The sequence below is a fragment of the Pleurodeles waltl genome, chromosome 10 (assembly GCF_031143425.1).
Source record: "Pleurodeles waltl isolate 20211129_DDA chromosome 10, aPleWal1.hap1.20221129, whole genome shotgun sequence".
Classification (NCBI taxonomy): Eukaryota; Metazoa; Chordata; class Amphibia; order Caudata; family Salamandridae; genus Pleurodeles; species Pleurodeles waltl.
The window spans coordinates 228,770,949-228,793,691 of NC_090449.1; the positions used below are offsets into that span (position 1 = coordinate 228,770,949).

At 42.5% G+C, this 22,743-nt stretch overlaps 1 protein-coding gene across 1 annotated transcript in view; it reads right to left on the reverse strand.

The window, feature by feature from the left end:
• Positions 1 to 22,743, reverse strand: part of SYT17 (synaptotagmin 17) — an 816,561-nt gene that overhangs the window by 517,791 nt on the left and 276,027 nt on the right. The gene's annotated exons all lie outside the window — the stretch shown is intronic.

A 22,743-nucleotide genomic window follows, 5' to 3' on the forward strand; every position in this document is an offset into this window, starting at 1 on the left:
TACTGGTTTGGCGATTTTGTGCATGATAGTGTGTTTGGAATTGATTGGGAGTATGACTCTTCTTGATAAGATTGTATCCAACCATACCTCTGCATTAGAGATGACTACTACACCTACAGAATTACACAAGTTTAGGGGAGATGAGAAATATTTGCCAGTAGACAGTACCCCAGGGGATCTTTCTTCTAATGTTTTCTATTGCCTATTGCGTGAGTATGTTGAAACGATGAATGCGAGAGAATGCTATGTTTGCATGCAAATTCCTTCATCAGTAGAGGAAGGACTTACTTACCATAATTTGCCTCTTACTTATGGAATAAGTTGTAGTCTTTTACTAATAAGATTCTATAACCAAGAATGCATCCACTATTTTTACTCAAATCATGACTTAGTATTCTCATTTGTTCCTATAATTAAGTACCTGAGTAGAATAACAAAGGAAAATAATATAGAATTAGTGAAAGGATTCTTTGAATCTGCCTTGACCTTTGGCACAGCTTACACTCACAGAAACAACCTGACATGCTTGCTAACACCTATAGAAATGAGTTTTGTGGATCAGACTGATGACAGCAGAAAGGCATTAAAGGACAAGTTAGAGAAAGGTTTAGAGAAAAGGGCATTTAGAAATGATCACGCACTTAGCTAAGTAAAGACGCAAGGGAAATTAGCTTTAGATCCACAACACGTAGTGAAACTTTGTGTGTCTAGGCATAAATCTAGAACTGACATATTGTAGGAAAGAGTGAATGTAGACATGTGTTTTTTTTTCAGAGTAAATGGACTTTCATGTTAAATGGACAAGACCCAGCAATTCCAGGAGTTTATTACAACTGTAGACCAAATGCTTATTATCGTCTCCCGAGAGGATGGTATGGCACATGTTACTTAGGGATAGTTTTCCCAAAGATTTATCAACTTGAGAACCTGAATAATGGACCTAAAATGACTGAATTACATCATCTTAAAAAAAGCGTGAATCTTATTCTGGCAAAGTTGGAGATACATTGGAGCAATAATTCCTTCAGTAGGAGTTATTCTGAAATCTTTGAAAATTCAAAGTTGTCTACTATTGTGGATAACATGGTGACAAATTTTTCAGGAGCCATGAACCTAATGGAGATAAAAATGTCTGCGGTAAGACTCTTCATAAAAGCCTTGTGTTAGACATACTTTTAGCAAAGAAGGGCAGAGTTTGTAAAATACTGAAATTGCAACATTGTTGCACATTTGTCCCTAACCATAGTTCAGAAATTAGAGGCCTCATTAACAATCTGACTTATGATAGCGCTGATTTGAAAGAGTTGGAAGAACCTGTAGCTTTGGAAAAGGTAGGCAGAGGTTTTGCTTCTGTGGGGAAAATGGCTTGGCAACATAGGGAAAGGGGTAATTTTGAAGATAATACAGATACTATTGATTATTGTGACTTGTATAATTGGAACATGGGGAATTTATAAATTGTATCATATGATTAAAATAAAGAAGTTGAAAAATTATCAGATGAGGGAAGAAATTAAGAGTACTTTAGAGAAAATTTGAAAAGGGAAAGAAGAAATAAAAGTTACAGAGAACACAATTTTTAGATGAACAAAATTTGTATGGAATGATGTAAGGTGTGATGACATATTTAGTCATCAGAGGAGGGATTGTGAAAGCTGAATTTATTACTAAAGATTTTAATTTATTATGGGTATAGATTTTGCACAGAATTAGGCTAATATAGAAAATGATGTGCGATTTGGAAAATTTGCTAACTTGAGTGGCCGTCATAAAATACGTATTCCTTTTAGAGAATGCATATTATTATTAGTCAAAGTGTACGTGTAGAGAAAAATTGTAGTAGTATGTCACATTAATGATTTCATGCTACAAATTTGTTTGATGAACCACAGGCCTTAAAATTAGGGAGGTGTGGGCCTAGTCTGCACATCATCATGTCACGCTGCAATGTTTAATCAAATCGTGGAAATGTATGTCCGGAGAAGTAATGCTTTTGTTGCTCACACTGTGCTGACCAAACATTTAGCAGATGTTTTTAGCTTTCCCATGAGAACTGCTTGCTAGAATGTCTTGTATTAGAAGTTGCAACTTTGTAAAGTTTGATGTGCGAGACAGCGATGTTCCCAGGAACCAACAATGGATGCACTGACTGGATTACAGATTGCAACAAGAAGAGTTACCTGACGAGTCTGACAATGGGAACAGGAGAAGAGGAGCCAGTCATCATCGTGTGAAAGATAGTTTAGTTATATCTTAGATTTGGGTTTTAATTTCAATTGGATTAACTGTAAACGTACAATTTTCTGACCAATGACAATGCAGTAAGTTTCTTTAGGAAATTCTAACTTAGCCCGACTGCACAGAGGAGAGGGAGCTCTTTTCTTATTCTGACTTTCCCCGTAGCGTTTCTGTTTGAGGAGCAGAACAGTTCCTGATTACTTTATTTCTATCTTTGACTTTATTGCTTAAATTGCTAATTGTGGATCCTGACCCCTTAGAGATTGCTTAAATGGGTCAGCTTAGAGTCCCCATGTCTGAGCCATTCCCTTTTTCATTGCCCGTTGCTGAAGCTGACCAGACGGATGTCCTACTGAGAAAGAGAATCGCAGCTTGTTGATGTATTTGAGGAGAGGTACAACTAAATGTTATAGTCATTGTTGTAGATTTGTTATTTGTTTTAGGTATACACCGCTATTTTGATAGGGCCCTAGTTTAGATGTTTTTCCAAATTAACTTTGACTCAAATTGTTTTGCATGAAGCCCAAACATGCTATTCTAATCAGTCGGTTGATTAGGAAGCACTGGAAATGTTCACAAATTGAACAAAGAGTTGATATTGTTCACCTGTTGAACCTAGATGTATGTCATTTCTATTGTGCAGTTATTTTTTTTATTAATTTGTTCTGTAACTCTTGAATGTCTAATTGCAAATGCTTTGTTTAAATTAAGATTCTTTAGGAGATTTGGTCAGCCGGTGTTATTTATGTATGTTTATCATTTGGTTTTGAGACTAATCTACTTGATATTAGCATTGTTAATCTAGGTAAATACACTTTTTAACTCTACAAAAGGTGTAGTTATTCATGGCCACATGGGTCATGGTGTGTAGAGATTATTGATTACAAAGTATTTAATTATGTTTATTGGTTAAGATGTTGTATTATTGGTGAATTTATGATTTATGGTGGAATCACTCTAAGCGTAGTCAAAAGGTCCGTCGAACCTCTAACGTGTCCCCTTATCAATTAAACTATACGAGACCAAATAAGGACTGATGCACTCACAAGCACCATAGAATAATTTACTCCATTGCCCTGATGGAGAAACTGGTCACCCGCAAAAAAATAAATCAGTCCTGTATGTTGTGCATGCGCTTTGTACATTGTGTAAACGGTGATCAGTGTAAAGTGTTCTGTTTCTGCTTTTCCATAGAGGTTATAGTGTTGGAAGCAACATGGATGTCTGTCTAGCTTGTTCCTTTGGATGATGGCTATCCTCTGCGAGTAGTTCAGGGAGAACATAGTATTATGTCATTCAACTGTGTGATATGCTGAACGTAAAGTCTTATGTGTCGGATAATAATATTTTGTTTACCAGTCATAATATTCAACATTTCAATGTGTGCGGTGAAAAACAGTAGAATGTTTAACCCCTTGGTTGCCATGGAAGTAATGGTTACGTCCATGGCTGCGCCTGTGAGGTGCCATTGCCCAGCCCTCAGGAGAAGCGCTAGCGCTCCTCCCGAGGGCCGCCCCCGCCACCCATGCCAGGGCTGGAAGTGGATGCGATCGGGCAGCAGGAATGCCCACTAGGCACCAGGGAATTTGTGTGTGTGTGTGTTTCTTTGTTTTGGAGAGCGACCCCTTGGACAAGGGTCGCTCTCCTTTGGGGGGCAATACCTTATTTTGCCATTTCTGCCCTTATTTTTAGGCCGATCTGCCCCCAAGGGGGTAGAACGCCACTAGACACCAGGGATTGTTTTTTGTTATTTGTTTTTTTGATGTTGGGGGGTGGCCCCTTGGGCAAGGATCCCCCCATGGGCCCAAATGCACTGCTGGGCAGTTCTGCCCCCTTTGGGGGCAGATAGGCCTATTTATAGTGCCTGGGATCATGTGGGTGTGTCCTTTGTGTTGGGGGGGTGGCCCCTTGGGCAAGGGTTGCCCCCCAAAGGGGCAATGTGATGTAGGCCATTTCTGCCCCCCTCGGGGGCAGATTGGCCTAGTTTTTGTAGGCCCTTCTGCCCCCCAGGGTGGGCAGAAACCATGAAGCCGCCAGGGATTTGTTTTTTTCTGTTGGGGGGCGCCTCCTTGGGCAAGGGCCGCCCCCAAGGGGCAAAAAGTACTATTGGGCAGATCTGCCCCCCTTGAAGGCAGGTCGGCCTATTTTCTTTAGGCCTTTCTGCCCCCAAGTGGGGCAGAATCCCCATAGTGCCAGGGATCGTGTGTGTGCTTTGTGTGTGTGTGTGGCCCCTTGGGCAAGGGTCTCCCCCCAAAGGTGATAATGCAATGTAGGGCATTTCTGCCCCCCCCGAGGGCAGATTGGCCTAGTTTTTGTAGGCCCTTCTGCCCGCCGGGGGGGCAGAAACCATGAAGACGCCAGGGATTTTTCTTTTGTTTTTTTCAGGCCCATCTGATCTCAAGGGGGGCAGAATCCACTTTGCGCCAGGGATCATGTGTGCGTTTTGTGTGGGGGGAGGGGTGGCCCCTTGGGCAAGGGTCGCCCTCCAAAGGGGCAAATATATTCTATGGCATTTCTGCCCCCCTTTGGGGCAGATTGGCATATTTTTTTAGGCCCATCTGCCCTCAATCAGAGAACACTAGACACAAGGGAACATTTAAAAATGGTTGGTGGCGGGGTGTTTGTCAACTGGCGAAGTATTTGCATTTATGATAGCAGTTTATTTCTTCTTTTTGTTCTAGTTCAAAGCTTTTGCTTCCTTTGCTGTGGCTTGTTGCAGTTGTGGCAGTGGTTGTCCTGCGGTATGCGTAGTTGCATGTTTTAGGTAAGTAAATAAATTTACTCCAAAGGAGTATTGTTGCCATGCATGAATGACATGTTTGTAGGTGGTGTACTGAATGCAGGATTGTGTGTGAAATTTTCTTTCGATTTATGCACAATGATTATTGTGTTGTCTTATGTCTAATTTGCTTTTTTTCTCTTTTCAGTGGGATATCATTGGTGATTGCTTTGTTTGTGCAGAGTAGTTGCTGGTGAGTCAAGCTTTTTCAGGCAAGTGAGCGGTATAGTTTTTGAGTTTATAACTCTTTGTGATAAAGCTACACTTTGTTTGTTACTTATCTTACACAGTGCTGGTTGTTGGTGGTGCATTTGTCCAGTTAATTTTTGTAGGAAGGATCATGGCTAGCCTTAGGATGACCGCTCAGCAGGTTGTTGGTGTGCTTTTTCAGTCGTCTTCTGACCATGATTTTGAGACTGACTCTGCATCTGAGGCAGAGGAGGAAGTGCAAGATTCTGGAAGTGAATTTTCTGATGATGAAGCCACTCTCAGTGCTCATGAAGGGCCTGTTTTAGAGGAGGACACTGATGTGCCGATGGTACAGGAGCCAGCGGCTGAAAGGCTTACCATTGGAAGGCCTGACACGTGGGTTGCACCAAACATGGAGCAGCCACAGTTGCCTGCGTTTACTGGTTTCCCAGGGTGTCGAGTTAATACAGAAAACGTTTTGCCCGTCAACTATTTTGAGTTGTTTATGGACAATATATTTTTGGAAGAGATTGTTGAGCAGTCTAATTTGTATGCAGAGCAGTTTTTGAGGGACAACACTGCTAGACTTAGGCCACACTCTAGAGCTAGCTGGTGGATTCCCACAAATCTGAAAGAGTTGAAAAAGTTATTGGGTTTAACTTTTTTGATGGGGCTGATAAGGAAGCCATCACTGTCTTCATATTGGTCTACCAGTCCCTTCATGGCAACTGCTATATTGCCTGCCATCATGAGTCGTAACCGGTATGAGCTTCTTCTTCGGATGTTGCATTTTGTAGATAATGCTTTAGCCTTGCCACGAGATCACCCTGATTCTGACCGTCTTTTTAAGATTAGACCTGTCCTTGATCATTTGGTAGATCGTATTTCAGAGATCTATGTTCCAGGCAAAGAAATATCTGTAGATGAGTCTTTGGTCCTGTTCAAGGGACGTTTGGTTTTTAGGCAGTACATTCCAAGCAAGAGGGCATGTTATGGAATTAAGATGTATATGATGTCTGAAAGTAGTACAGGATATATTTATAATTTCCGGGTCTGCACTGGTAGGGATTCCAATATTGACCCCCCTGGTTGTCCACCCTGGAGTTAGTGAGAGAATTGTGTGGGAACTTGGTAGACGACTGTTTAACAAAGGTCACGATTTATATGTAGGTAACCTTCACACTGGAGTTCAGTTGTTCAAGGAGTTGTTCAGAGTGGACACTGTTGCTTGTGGCACAATCCGCTCTAATCGGAAAGGCTATGCAAGAGAGCTTGTCTGTAAAAAACTTGAGAAGGGACAGTGCAGTGCCTTGCGGAATGATGAGTTGCTTGCTCTGAAATTTGTAGACAAGAGGGATGTGTACATGCTAAGTACCATCCATGATGAGAGTACTTCATCTGTGGCTGTTTGGGGTCAGGTTTCCGAAGTGCGCAAACCTGTGTGCATTTTAGACCATAATAAGCACATGGGTGGTGTTGATAGAGTAGATCAGAGGTTGGAACTTTACAGTGCTGCTCGTAAGTCTTATGTTTGGTATAAGAAATTAGCAGTTCACTTGTTCCACTTGGCAACGTTTAATGCTTTTGTTGTGTTCAAGGACAGTTCTCCAGAGTCAAGGATGACATTTGTGAAATTTCAGTAGTCTATCATAGCTAGCCTTGTTGTGCTGGAACAGGCAAGAGTTCCTAGAGAAGCAGTGGTGGAGGATGTGGCTAGATTGAAAGACTGTTACTTTGCTACGCACATTCCTCCCACAACAAAAAAAGAAATTCCTGCTAAGAGATGTAGAGTCTGTGCTCGAAGAGGTATCAGGAAGGAGACTAGGATGTACTGCCCTGATTGTCCTTCAAAGCCTGGGGTGTGTGTGCATGGCTGTTTCAGGAGCTACCACACACAGAAGAATTATTGGGAAATTCCGTGAGAGTAAACTGCTGATTTATATTTTTATATGTTCATTTTCACGGTTGGCATTAGTCATGTATTCAGTTGGAGCTTTTGTGTTTGTAGTTTTGTACTTATTTATGAGTAGTGTTTTTATTGTTGTTTAAAAACAAAACAAAAAAGTGATGGTGGTGTGTGTGGGGTGGCGCTTGGCTGGCGGTGGGCATGGGGTGGCCCTTGGCTGGCGGTGTGTGTGGGGTGGCGCTTGGCTGGCGGTGTGAGTGGGGTGGCGGTGTGCGTGGGGTGCCAGCCAAACGTCAGTCCACACACACATCAGCTGCTGTAATTGCTGTATCAGGCATGTGGGCGTATGAAAGTGAACGGCCCTTGAGTGGCGCTGTCTGTCGATGCGAGTGTTGTAATGTGCTGGGCCCGTGGTTGGCGGCGTGAATGGTCTTGTGCATGTCATGTATGGAAGGATGTGTGAATGGACTGTAAAGCGGTTGGTGCCTTGTCGTGGCTTTACAGCTTACGAGTTGTGAGTCATTGGTTCCGTTTTTTGGCCTTTCAGTTATTAACAGTGCCTTTCATTTTTGTGAAATCTCTTGTTGATAAAAAATGATCCACTGAACCATCACTCACCCTCGTGCCAAATCCAACCAGTATGTGTGGTAAAAATGGCAAAACCTGCTCCGCTGTAATCAGGCGTCGCAGCACACCTGTGACACACTAGGTGTCTCGGTGGGACCCGGATGATGAAGCATGCCACCAACTTGGTTGGTGGGTGAGGGGTCTTTTTAACATAACCAAAGTGCGTTTCTTTTCACAATTTTAGTGTTTGGAACAACACATAAGTAGGTGGACACATAAAACTTATCTATTGAAAAACTACCTATGTTTGGGGGGGCGGGCACCTATGTTTTTGGTCCCAGGTGCAGCCTTCATCTGGGGAAACCTACCAAACCCAGACATGTTATAAAAATAGACACCCCAAGGAGTCCAAGGAGGTGTGGCTTGCCTGGCTCCCCCAACACTTTATTTACCCAGACTCCTCTGCAAACCTCAACATTTGCTTAAAAAAGCATATGTTCCTCACTTTTCTTTGTAGGATCACCGCTGCTGCACAAATTTCCTACCACCCAGAGTTCCCCTCAGTCTCCCAAGTAAAATGATACCTCACTTGTGTGGGTCCCCAAAGCAGAGTCAGCCTAAAAGATGTATAAAAGAAAAATATGTGCTTATCAAGTCGCTGTGCTATCCCCTCAATCTTAACAGGTTTCAGGCACCTGGGCCACCCACACAAGTGAGGTACCATTTGTATCGAGAGACTTGGGGGAACGCTGGATGGAAGGAAATGGAAGGAAATGTGTGGCTTCTCTGAGATTCCAGAACTTTCTGTCACCGAAATGAGAGGAAAAAGTGTTTTTGGGCCAAATTTTGAGGTTTGCAAAGGATTCTGAGTAAGAGAACCTGGTCAGAGACCCACAAGTCACCCCATCATGGATTCCCCTAGGTGTCTAGTTCTCAAAATGCACTGGTTTGCTAGGTTTCCCCAGGTGCCAGGTGAGCTAGACGCCAAAATCCACAGCTAGGCACTTTGTAAAAAACAGCTCTGTTTTCTTTGTGAAAATGTGATGTGTCCATGTTGTGTTTTGGGGCATTTCCTTTCGTGGGCACTAGGCCTACACACACAAGTGAGGTACCATTTTTATAGAGAGACTTGGGTGAACGCTGGGTGGAAGGAAATTTGTGGCTCCTCTCAGATTCCAGAACTTTCTGTCACCGAAATGAGAGGAAAAAGTGTTTTTTTAGCCAAATTTTGAGGTTTGCAAAGGATTCTGGGTAACAGAACCTGGTCAGAGCCCCACAAGTCACCCCATCTTGGATTCCGCTAGGTGTCTAGTTTTCAAAAATGCGCTGGTTTGCTTGGTTTCCCCTGGTGCCGGCTGAGCTAGAGGCCAAAATCCACAGCTAGGCACTTTGTAAAAAACAGCTCTGTTTTCTTTGTGAAAATTTGATGTGTCCACGTTGTGTTTTGGGGCATCTCCTTTCACAGGCGCTAGGCCTACCCACACAAGGAGGTACCATTTTTATCGGGAGACTTGGGGGAACGCTGGGTGGAAGGAAATTTGTGGCTCCTCTCAGATTTCAGAACTTTCTGTCACCAAAATGAGGGGAAAAAGTGTTTTTTGGGCCACATTCTGAGGTTTGCAAAGGATTCTGGGTAACAGAACCTGGTCAGAGCCCCACAAGTCACCCCATCTTGTATTCCGCTAGGTGTCTAGTTTTCAAAAATGCGCTGGTTTGCTTGGTTTCCCCTGGTGCCGGCTGAGCAAGAGGCAAAAATCCACAGCTAGGCACTTTGTAAAAAACAGCTCTGTTTTCTTTGTGAAAATGTGATGTGTCCACGTTGTGTTTTGGGGCATCTCCTTTCACGGGCGCTAGGCCTACCCACACAAGTGAGGTACCATTTTTTATCGGGAGACTTGGGGGAACGCTGGGTGGAAGGAAATTTGTGGCTCCTCTCAGATTCCAGAACTTTCTGTCACCAAAATGAGGGGAAAAAGTGTTTTTTTGGCCAACTTTTGAGGTTTGCAAAGGCTTCTGGGTAACAGAACCTGGTCAGAGCCCCACAAGTCACCCCATCTTGGATTCCCCTAGGTGTCTAGTTTTAAAAAATGTGCAGGTTTGCTAGGTTTCCCAGGTGCCGGCTGAGCTAGAGGCCAAAATCCACAGCTAGGCACTTTGTAAAAAACAGCTCTGTTTTCTTTGTGAAAATGTGATGTGTCCACGTTGTGTTTTGGGGCCTTTCCTTTCACGGGCGCTAGGCCTACCCACACAAGTGAGGTACCATTTTTATCGGGAGATTTGGGGGAACGCTGGGTAGAAGGAAATTTGTGGCTCCTCTCAGATTCCAGAACTTTCTGTCACCAAAATGAGAGGAAAAAGTGTTTTTTTGGCCACATTCTGAGGTTTGCAAAGGCTTCTGGGTAACAGAACCTGGTCAGAGCCCCACAAGTCACCCCATCTTGGATTCCCCTAGGTGTCTAGTTTTAAAAAATGTGCAGGTTTGCTAGGTTTCCCAGGTGCCGGCTGAGCTAGAGGCCAAAATCCACAGCTAGGCACTTTGTAAAAAACAGCTCTGTTTTCTTTGTAAAAATGTGATGTGTCCACGTTGTGTTTTGGGTCATTTCCTTTCGCGGGTGCTAGGCCTACCCACAAAAGTGAGGTACCAATTTTATCGGCAGACTTAGAGGAACGCTGGGTGAAAGGAAATTTGTGGCTCCTCTCAGATCCCAGAACTTTCTGTCAACGAAATGAGAGGAAATTGTTTTTTTGGCCAAATTTGGAGGTTTGCAAAGGATTCTGGGTAACGGAACCTGGTCAGAGCCCCACAAGTCACCCCATCTTGGATTTCCCTAGACGTATAGTTTTAAAAAATGCGCAGGTTTGGTAGGTTTCCCTAGGTGCCGGCTAAGGTAGAGGCCAAAATCCACAGCTAGTCACTTTGTAAAAAACAGCTCTGTTTTCTTTGTGAAAATGTGATGTGTCCACGTTGTGTTTTGGGGCCTTTCCTTTCACGGGCGCTAGGCCTACCCACACAAGTGAGGTACCACTTTTATCAGGAGACTTGGGGGAATGCTGGGTGGAAGGAAATTTGGCTCTCCTCTCAGATTCCAGAACTTTCTGTCACTGAAATGAGAGAAAAAAGTGTTTTCTTTGGCCAAATCTTGAGGTTTGCAAAGGATTCTGGGTAACAGAACCTGGTCAGAGACCCACAAGTCACCCCATCTTGGATTCCCCTAGGCGTCTAGTTTTCAAAAATGCACAGGTTTGGTAGGTTTCTCTAGGTGCCAGCTGAGCTAGAGGCCAAAATCTACAGCTAGGCACTTTCAAAAAAACATGTCAGATTTCAATGTAAAAATGTGATGTGTCCATTTTGTGTTTCCTGCTGTGAGCAGTAGGTCTAATCACACAAGTGAGGTACCATTTTTATCGGCGAACACAGAATAGCAAACAAGTGTTATTGCCCCTTGTCTTTCTCTACATTTATTCCTTCCAAATATAAGACAGTGTGTAAAAAATACGTCTAATTGAGCAATTCCCTGTAATTCACATGGTAGTATGGGCACCCCGGAATTCAGAGATGTGCAAATAACCACTGCTTCTCAACACCTTATCTTGTGCCCATTTTGGAAATACAAAGGTTTTCTTGATACCTATTTTTCACTTTTTATATTTCAGCAAATTAATTGCTGTATACCTGGTATAGAATGAAAACCCATTGCAAGGTGCAGCTCATTTATTGGCTCTGGGTACCTAGGATTCTTGATAAACCTATAAGCCCTATATATCCCCACAACCAGAAGAGTCCATTAGATGTAACGGTATATTGCTTTCAAAAATCTGACATCGCTGGAAAAAGTTACAAAGTAAAACGTGCAGAAAAATGGCTGCTTTTTCACCTCAATTTAAATATTCTTTTATTTCAGCTGTTATTTTCTGTAGGAAACACTTGTAGGATCCACACGAATGACCCCTTGCTGAATTCAGAATTGTGTCTACCTTTCAGAAATGATTAGCGTTCTGGGACCCAGCATCGGTTTCTCACCCATATCTGTCACTAACTGGAAGAAGGCTGAAAGCACACAAAAAATAGTAAAAATGGGGGATGTCCCAGTAAAATATCGAAATTGTGTTGAAAAATTGGGTTTTCTGATTCAAGTCTGCGTGTTCCGGAAAGCTGGGAAGCTGGTGATTTTATCACCACAAACTCTTTGTTGATGCATTTTCAGGTAAAAAAAAAAACACAAGACTTCGTCTGCCGCCCTTTTTTCTAATGTTTTTGAAAAAAAGAATTTTTTGCTGTATTTTGGCAAATTTCTTGGTCTCCTTCAGGGGAACCCACAAAGTCTGGGTACCTCTAGAATCCCTAGGACGTTGGAAACAAAGCACACACATTTGGTGTGGATAGCTTATGTGGACTAAACGTTATAAGGGCCTAAGCGCGAACTGCCCTAAATAGGCATAAAAAGGCTTGGCACCTGAGGGGGAAAAGGCCTGTCAGCGAAGGGGTCAAAAAAGGGATGTTCAGTATGTGTCTGTAGCAACTTGGGTCTTTCAAATCTAGAGAGCTGATTTTAAAAACAGGTTTCACAAAAGCAGTCTTGAATTTCAGGGGGCCCAATAGACGATCCAAGGAGGTTTTCAAAACAGATCAGTACAAAGGGACAGTAGATAAAAGGCCAGTTGTTAAACACTGAATTGGCATACGCAGTTGGGGGGGATCCTGTGGTTCTTTTTTTTTACAAAACATCTTTGAAAACAAAAGGCAGATATTTTGACAGCCTAATACAGGCTTCATTATCTGAGTAGAATTCATTTTCTTAAAAAAAAAAAAGTATATTTTAAACACAGAGAAAGTTACTTGTTAAATAAATGTGACCGAAAGCACTCCAGCAGTATCCTTTGAGATCTGCCGGTGATAGTCAAGCATTCAAGGGCCAGATGTAGCAAAATAACATTTTGCGACTTGCAAATAGCGAGTCATTGCGACTCGCTGTTTGCAAGTCGCAAAATGTTATGCAGAACGGTGTCTCAGACACCGTCTGCAAGTCGATATGGGGTCGCAATGACCCACCTCATGAATATTCATGAGGTGGGTCGCAAATTGCGGCCCCATACCGACTATGGGCACTCGCAAACATGGAGGCCTGCTGTAGTCAGCAGACCTCCGTGTTCGTGACTGCTTTAAATAAAGCAGTTTTTTTTTTTTAAGTGTAGCCCGTTTTCCTTAAAGGAAAACGAGCTGCACTTAAAAAAAAAACCGAAACCTTTAGTTTCGGTATTTTTTCAGGTCAGGGAGTGGTCCCTTGGACCACTCCCTGCCCTGAAAAAATGTTTCTGGGTCCAGTCACAAACTGGAAGGGGTCCCATGGGGACCCCTTCCAATTTGCGAGTGGGTTACCATCCACTTGAAGTGGATGGTAACTGCAACACCATTTGCGACCGCATATGCGGTCGCAAATGGTGTTGCATACCACTAGGAATCGCAAATAGGAAGGGAACACCCCTTCCTATTTGCGATTCTGAAATGCATTTTGCGAGTCGGTCCGACTCGCAGAATGCATTTCTGCATAGGAAAATGTGATTTGCAACTCGCAAATGGCAGTTTTTGCCGTTTGCGAGTTGCAATTCCTTTCCTACATCTGGCCCCAAGTCTTTTCCTTCTAAATTCTTTCTTGACGTATCAAAAACACCATCAATTAGCCTCTTTTGGGTATGACAATAATATTTTTCTGTTTCCTGACAAACATTTTGTTTTTACAAGCGATTGCCATATCTCTTTGTGAAATGCCCTTCGTATGGTAGGAAAAAGGCACAGACAGACCACCACAACAGCTGTATTGTTTGTCTTCCAATTGTCACTGGTAAGAGTATTGTCGTCTATATACAAAAATGTCCACATGCACCTAAAGGACAGGGCAAAGATCAGGCTGCTTGGCCTTCAAGGAGCCCAGCAAGGATGCCAAGAATATGCCTTCAAGGTGACCTCTCTGCCGTAGTTTGCTTCTTCATCTCAAGAGACTCCTTAGAAGGAGATGTAGAGAGAGGTCTTCTAAAGTAATGCAAAAACTCGAAGTTGAGGTTCAAGATATTGTTGCTAGTTAAGGCTGTCACATGCAGGCTATCAAGAGCAGTCCAAAATCCAAGATAATCAATGATGACAAATTACTGTATTCAGTGTCCAACCTCAAAAATATGCGATACTGAAGCATACATCTGAATTAAAAGGGGACTTTGCAGTGGCATGAGGGCGTAAATTAAAGAGGAGGGAAATACTTGACACTTTGGATCTGAGTACTCAAGAAAGTATTTCAACATAACAAATGCTTGCACTTCTGTGTAGATCAACTTAGCAAGTATTTGATCCTTTCTCAGCGAGCAACAATGGTGTGTTCTCTTCTCCCAGAACCAATCAGAAGTATTGAAAATGAGCTATTCCAAATAATAAAAATGCATAATTTCAATTGGGAAATCTGTATTCCTAATGTATGAAGTATTTTTATTCACAAATTGAGAGGCCTAGTAGGTTGCAAATCGATCTACCTCAGGAATAATAATGAGGTAGGTCGCAATTTGCAACTCATTAGGAATTGCAGCAGTCACAGGCCTGTTGAGGTCCGCAGACCACCATTTCTGTGATAGCTTATTAATAAAGCAATCTTTTTTAAATGGAATGCGTTTAAAAAGAATAAAATGAGATGTAGAGCTTTTGGGGCATATTTATTATGGTTTTGCATCACCCCTCCGCACAAAGGGGCACAAGGGTAACTCGAAACCTGAAACTGATTGATCTAGGCTCGCAAGGGCACCTGGTGTGGCCCTGAGTGGCTCGATAAATCTGGAATAACACAAATTGCTGCCTTGATTTACTCTTGCCTAGGGAGATGTTCCATGGGTGGAGCATGGGAGTTCACAGCCATTTACCCCTAATTTTGGCGCATTCCTAGATTTACCAACACTGTTAAACCTGTGAATGCGTCGAAACGGTATGCATTCCCAGGGGAGGAACAACAAGTAGCTTTACTTCCCCTCATTGTTTCCTCTTTTTACAGAAAGAGGAAAATGCCTCTGAGGATTTGTTAGAAATCTGGTTTCTGGTTGCATGGGGTGTGAGCCCTGGGCATGCAGTAACCACAATACTATCCAAGGTTAGGCACCAGCAAACCCCAAATTAACCTGTGTTTACCCTCAGTCTCAGATTAGTCCCCCTGAAGATTTACCTTGTCAAGAATTGTACCAAGAGCCCCATTAGCGGGAAAGAAGTTCACCGGGATGAAGGGAAGCTGTCACTGGTGATGTTTGGCAGGGCATGAGGAGCAGGCCCAGTATCGCGGACGGGCAGGCTGGAGCCTCGTAGTGGTGATCCACATGGGCGAATGATGCTTGTTGTGTGAAGAGACAAACTTGTGGCTCCTTGAGCTGGATTTCCAGGTTAGTGACGAGGTTCCAGAGCGAACAGGCCAGTTTGCATTCTGAAAGAGCCCCAGATCTTGACTTAAAGAGCTTAAAAACCACTTCCAAGGTTGCAGGACCTCAGAGGTGCCTCTTTGGGGTCATGTGCTTGTTAAAGTCAAATCCAGGAGCTGTTGGGAGCTTGTTATGTCCCTGTGCCTCAGATCAGGAGGCTAGCAGACTGGCCTTTTGAGTCACTCTGGGTTCCCAGGTTCAAGATGGGTTCCAGGCCCAGTTCCTCTTTTCTGTGGCAAGAGGGTAGCAGGCAGCAGGTCAGCAAGGCAGCAGCTCCTTCAGAGTGGCAGTCCGATAGAGTGGTAGTTCTTTCACCAGCACAGCGATTCTTCTTCCTGGCACAGTATTCACAGATCCAGAAATGTACTGAAGTGGTGGAGTCTAAGGTCTTGTATTTATACTTATGGGGCCCTGGTTCAGGAAGGTGGGAGAAGCTTCTAGACAGTGACTTTGAAGAACAAGGAATTCCTTTCCTCGCCTGCCCAGGCTCCAAGGTAGCTGGAGTTGCAATACAGGGGTATTAAGTCCTTTGCGTGTGAACAGGACAAAACCTATTTAGGTGTAAGTAAGGTTGTGTCCAGCTTCTCCATCACATCCTGCCCAGGTTGACCCATCAAATCACATCTAATCTCCCATTGTGTTTGGCTGTCTAGGGATAATATACAAAGCCCAGCTGTCACCCACCTCAGACAAGCAACCAGAGACAGGCAGCAGGCACCAAATGGCTTAAGTAAGAAAATGCTAACTTTCTAAAAGTGCCATTTTCAGAATTGAAATTTAAAATCCAACTTCACCGTAAGTTAGGATTTTAAATTGTGATTCCAGAGGGACCAAACAAGAAAAAGTAATCTCTTCCCATTTGAAAGTTACATTTATAAGATGCAATAAGAGTTGTGAATGTTGTGCAAAATGGCTATTCGCTGTGGTACAGATCTTGACTTTTATTCAGGCATTTGAAGATGTCTTCTCAAACTACGGTCCTATTGAGTGAACTTCCAAAATTATGGAACCTCACTGAGCAAGTAGAAGTCATACAACTAATTGATAATTTAGACAATAGCAACTTAGTTTATTACAATCAGACTTCAGAGCAGGCAAGGGTAGTGAAATAGAATTTGCTTTGGTAGTTGATGACACTGGCTCCATCACTGATCAAGGAGGGTTGACATGATTGTCTCTTTTGAAATAGTCAACCATGACATCCTGATAATTTGTTTTTAGAAAACATCGACATTCAATGACAAGGGTTGCTTGGTTTGCCTCCTTTGTCAAGGATCATGTGCAAGCAGCGGTGCCACCCTCTACAGAGCAGAATCTCACTACATTTTTTCTGGGGTTACACAGGGCTCTTCACTACCCCTATTCTGTTCTTCATTTATGTTTTCATTAAATCCTTTAGCGGCTCCACTGTTTCAAAAGCTGATAACACCCAGATTATTTTTTGCCTAGATCAAAACTCCTATAGATCTGCTAGGAATTCACCTTACTGTCTTCTAGCTGTTCAGTATTGGACATCCAAAACATTCTTCCAGCTATATGCATACAACACAGAATTGTGGATGGTAGGAAAATACCCAGAAAATTGGTTGAATCTCTAGTGGCCCTCTCACATGCACCTTTAATTCTGTGAAATCTCTTGTATTTCCTTTGGACTCACAGCTTTGTGTGTCATCAGATATAAAATATGTAGCAGCATACTGCTTTTATCAGTGAAAAAGTAAGAAAAAGCTCCTTTTTTCTTCCTAATCTTAATGAACAAGAAGTTACCTCTAGTGTTTGATCAAGATTACATTACTCTAATCTTCTTCACCCAGGCCTTCCTGAGATTTTGCTCCATCACAATCAGCGGGTGCAAAATTTTCATATGAGAGTAGTCTATAGGTTAAAAAGAAGTGACTAAGGCTCATTTCAGTCTGTGTAGAAACAGAAAATGTCATCCAATATCGTTAACCTTATGCATAATATTTTTAGATTTAATTAGCACCAAGACACCTTTTTCAGGTGAATGTTAACACGTTGTAAAATATTTTTATTCATTCATTCAATTTTAACATTTTCTTCAGCAAAGACTCAACACTTTGTTGCATTCGGCTCCAAAGAATGGCCCAGCACAAGAATTAAAGCTTATGCTCAATCTCAAAATTGCTAATTAAATGGATGCAAAATGAGAAATCCATCAGGTCCAACCTCAGTTACATCAAGGTGACAGAATCTACAACCTTGTTGTACAGAATTCCTACTTTCTAATTCCAGTTTCAAATAAATATGAACATGTGCTTATGGTGGCAATACTTATTACTATTACAACAACGTCCTTCTTTTTGGAATAAAGTCAGGGCCAAGAACGTTTTTTGTCATTCAGGCAGTAGTGGCTGGGCACATCAGAAAGATAAGACTTTTTATGCACTTACCTGGTTAGATGCCTCTATTCATCCTACAGTGCTTGGGTCTAGGGGCAAACAGGGCAAAATCAAAATGTGTCCCATTCCAGTTCATCTATTTCCTGAGAGTGTTCCTAGATACTCAGTAAGCAAAAGTGTAGCCTTCTGAGGACAGACTTTCTTCTATCCACCTAAAGTGTTGCAATCTTCTTGAGCCTTTGCATCCAATGGCCCAGTAGATCTATTGTCTGCTGTGGTTCATAGCATTGTGCACCTTACTAGCTTCCCCACCAGCAGGACCATGAATTAGGACATTGCAACAATGCCTGAAATATAAGCGATTCCAATTCTCACACAGCTGTTAAATCAGATTAATGCTCAAATACGCTGCAATACAATTAATCTCTTGGTGTTGCTGTTCAGGGAATCTTCTGAAAGTGCTTCCATTTCTTCAGATAAAACTTCATTGACAGTAGTGAGAGATGCTTCCATTCTGGGAGGGGAAGCACACATTGATTGTCCACAGATGGAAGGCACATCAAGGCACTGAAAACTTTTTTTCAGCTATCAAGACAAACTCTTTTTTGACTGAGATATACAACACAACATCAAATCATTGTCTGAACAAACTGGGAGGAACCTGATCCACAACACTAGTTTTTAAGGCTCAGACCATCCAGAACTGGATGATTGCCAGAGATCTCCACTTTCCAGCTATTTATCTCTCTGGATTTCAAAACAAACTTTTTCTGTGAATGGAGGTTTCCCCAGGTGGATCTAATCACAAATGCGGAAAACAAAAATCTCCATCCCATGGCTCCAGGTTCTAGCAATACAAGCACTTTAGGGAATGCTCTTTTGGTAAGCTGGTTGAAGACATTGGCTTATAATTTCCATTAATACATATGATTCCACCCATCATCATTACAATGATAAGAGACAAGGTTTGGGTGATTCTATTAGCCCTGGAATGTGTATGTCAGTAATGGTTCACCAATCTTCTACATCACTCAGAGTGTCAGAACAAGAGGCTGCCTTGCAGGCCTCATTTCCTATTACAGTTCACAGTCAGATCCTGCATCCCAACATTCCATTGTTGAAATTGGTAGCCTGGCTCCTCAAACGTTATAATGTGGGCATTTATATATTTTCTTCCATAATGTATGTATATCTTGAAGGAGGTTATGCAGTGCTTTGATTTAAAATCGAAAGGGTTCTGCATCAGTTGCATTCAGAATACCATCGGCCCAACCTGATGCCTGTAGAAGGTGGTACTCTATTATCCTATCTATTTGATCAAGGTAGGGCAGCAGTATTTCTTGGTTAAGATACATCTGACAGTCATTACCTATTATAGACAAAATGCTTTACAACCTCTTTTTTCAGAGTTCCTGTGATGAAGAATTTCCCGGAAGGGAACATATTTTCTCCCAGTTAAGAGACCCTTTCCTTCATCAGGCATTAACATCTTGGTCTTGAAATTAATGTGCTTTCCTTTTGAGCCAATCCATAAATCTACCTAAAAGCATTTTTCTTGGTGAGCAGAATGCATGAGATTCAGGTATTGGGCTGTATTGAACCACAAGCAGTTTCCCACAAAGATAAAGTTGTTATAAAGAATTCATTCAACTTTCCTCCCGGAAGTAGTGTCAGACTTTTACATCAAACAGATTGGTTCCATTCCAACCTTTTTCTAAAACCACTCCCCTCAAGCAGAGACATCTCATTTAGGAATGAGCAGACCATAAGGTTTCTGTTGACAGAGCTCCCACTGGCTCAACAGACTGACTCATTTTTCTAATGCCCTGACAGTGATCGGGCCATCGGATAAAGGGCATTACTCTACACTCCATATTTATAGTGGGTGGTGTAACATCTTTGTGTTTGTCATGTCTCTTTTTCTGTCTATCACACAAGGAAAAACCATTCTGTACTTTTAAGGAAACTGCTTTGATAATACTTTCCTCCATGATGCAGGGATGACCACTAGGCTGGTGGCCATCTCTAAATTTTATGGATTGAAGTTCTTCAGGATGGTGGAGATAATGTCATCCGCCACCCTGACAGATAGAGTACCATCCATCAAACGTAAAATCAGGTCTTTTGTATGGCAAAGCCAGAATTCTTTCTGAATTGGGTAAAGTGGCTACTCCTGTAATACTAAGTAAATGATCCATTTCTGAAATATATAAAGTAGCCACTAGGAGGCCCCTTCATACATTAGTAAGGCATTATTGTTGTGGCTTGAATTTGAAGGCAGATGCCCAAGTGGGCCAAGCTTCCTTACTGAATCAATGCACACAGAGGATGTTTTTATTTGTCTTGCTCTCTGCTGTCTGCAGGTATGGGCTTACTTCAGTGCTTGTGATTACCTGCAAAAGCTCCCTGCAAGCCTAGTTTTCTTCCAAGGGAACCTTCATAATAGTCATATGTCAGTAACTATTTCTTCTTAGATATCTGCTGTAAAGGTGTATACCAAACAATAAAATACAGTTGAAACATTGATTTATTGAGGATCATGGTCAGCAGTAGCACTTTGGCTCAGTTAAGGTCCAAACAAACTATAAAAACCCTCTGCAATACTTTACTGATTGTTCTACCATCTTACTCACTTGGTCCCTGGAACAGCTCATTTGAATTTCAGGTCTAATAATCTCTATCTGAAGGACTGTATTGAAAAGCAGGAGAGCATAAGCTCTGCACATGCACAGTGTGTTTTGGGTGAAGAATTTCCCATCAAAAACCTTTTCTTATGAGATAATTCTCCATCTAAAAGTGGATTTTCATGGGAGTGTTTTTCAACTGAACTTTTAGTCCCACAGTTTTAAAAACAATTTTCGAACTTTTCCAGTGGAAACCCTTTGCAACGTCACTCGCTAACACACACATGCACACACATACCATAATCAGATAATGAACCATTACCCAAGAAAATATCCCTTTATAGTGGTCTAGGAATCCTAAAAAGAGTACAAAGTATGATAAGTGCAAACACACCTTATTTTTATTTTAGAAATTGGAAGCATCTTAGTCATCATTCTAAAAAATATTGTTGGTTGTATTTATACGTAGTTCAAGAAAGCAGTGAAGACGTGGCTCTTGTCAAAATGATCCCATGAGGAGCAGGTAGACCCTCTTGCCATTGCTACATAGAGATAGACAACATAGAACTCAGGATCATACCCACCTCAATCTGGATCTGATATACTCCATAGATGGTGGGTGCATTTACATTAGCTCTCCTTTGCTTCACTTCATGCATAATAGCAGCTACATGCTCATAGAAAACACCATATGGCCATGCACAGAAGACGAAAATACTTTCCAAACACACAACATTGCTTTCACACACTTTCTCTTCATCTATACAGTATCACTTCAGGCATGCACAATATTCCACCCACACAGTTCGATTCAAGCACTCCCATGAAGAAGCACGAAATTTGTCCACAAATGCACATCAACATTGTTAGACCTGTCATCCTTGGCGTGGTTTTCCCTGACTTTTTTTGCCTGCTGGCTTCCTGTTTGCTGACTTTGATTTTGTTGGCTTTAGGACTCTGGGCATTTTACCACTGCTAGCCAGTGCTAAAGTACATGGGCTCTTTCTCTAAAACATGATACCATTGCCTTATCCATGATCTGCATATTCAATTTACCTATAAGTCTCTAGAAAAGTATACTACATGTGCCTCAGGAAAAAATTAAATGCTACTAGCGGGCTTGCAGCACTGATTGTGCTACCCACTTCAGTAGCCCTTTAAAAAGGACTCAGGCCTGCCACTGCATAGCCTGTGTGTACAGTTTTAACCTGCCATATCAACCTGGCAAGTTAACCCTCTGATCAGGGCCAAACCTTCTTTTTTAATACATATATCTACCCTTAGGTAGACCTTGGAGAGCCACAAGGGAAGGGTGTAGTGCATTTAAAATTTGGACATGTACTTTTGAGTTTTACATGTCCAGGTAGTGAAAAACTCCTAAATGTGTTTTTCACTGCTGCAAAGCCTATCTATCCCATAGGTTAACATTGGCCTTATTGCATTCTGTAAGAGTAATTCCCAATTGGGAAGAGATGGGACTCCCAAGTTTGGTGTCTCGGGAATCACAATTTCAAGTAACAACTTACTGTGACGTCAAATTTTAAATTGTAATTCTGAAAGTGCCACTTTTAAAACGTTGCCATTTTCTCACTTTAAACCATCTAATGCCTTCTGCCTGTCTCTGAGTACACATCTGGGTGGGTGACAGCCGGGCTCTAGTCCATTCCCTCCAGATAGCTACACAGAAAGCGAGCTTAGGAGTGACTGAGTGGTAATCTGCATGTTGATGGGCCATCTTGGGCAGGATCGGAGGGAGGAGCTGACACACCTGAATGGGATGTGTCCTCAGCTCTCTCAAAGGGCTGCTTAACTCCCCGTAGTGTGTCTGAAGCGAGGGCAGGAAGGGCAGGGACATTTTGCCCTTCAAAGGCCTCTCTTTGAAGTCTCCCCCACTTTACAGACACAACTGGGTATAAGAACTGGACCTCTGACCCTACCAAATCATTATACTTCAGGACCTGAGGATGTTCTGCAAGGAAGAATGACAGGTGTGCTACTGAAGGGACTGTCACTCCGGTGAAATCTGCTAGACTTTGCTAGACTCCTGCTTGGCTTGGCCTGCCCTGCTGCCCTCCTTGACTAGGAGTGAGAATGATAGGACCTGCATCTCTACATCCCGAGAACCAAAGTGACTCTAAGGGCTTGCTGACTGCCTTCTGTTCTGAAGTCTCAGGGACATTAAATACTTGATTCAACCCTGCTACAGGTTCTGTACTCTGCCAACTGTGGGTCCTGCCCTGCCAAGTGGTGCCAAACTAGTCCTGAGCCCTTGGAAGTGGGTTCTTCAGCCGTTTCTACTAAAATCCATGCATCACCATTGTTGCGCTGGTAGGAACCGATGCATCTTCCGTTGACACCAATGCATTGCCGGTGAGGACAAAGACATTGCATCACCAGCTGCGTGGCTCAAGGGCAATACATCGGCTTCATCGCAAAGGATTTGACACTGCACCTCTGCTCAAGGACACCACATCCATGACTGTGCAGCTCAAAGATGGTGCATCCCTGACTGCGCAGATCTCATTGCCTTCGCATCATCCCCTCTGCTCCTTGCATCAGCTCTTTGTCGTCAATGCAACCCTCCACACAATGTACTTTTTCAGCAAGAGACAGTTGGTCCCTGTAGCCGGACCACGC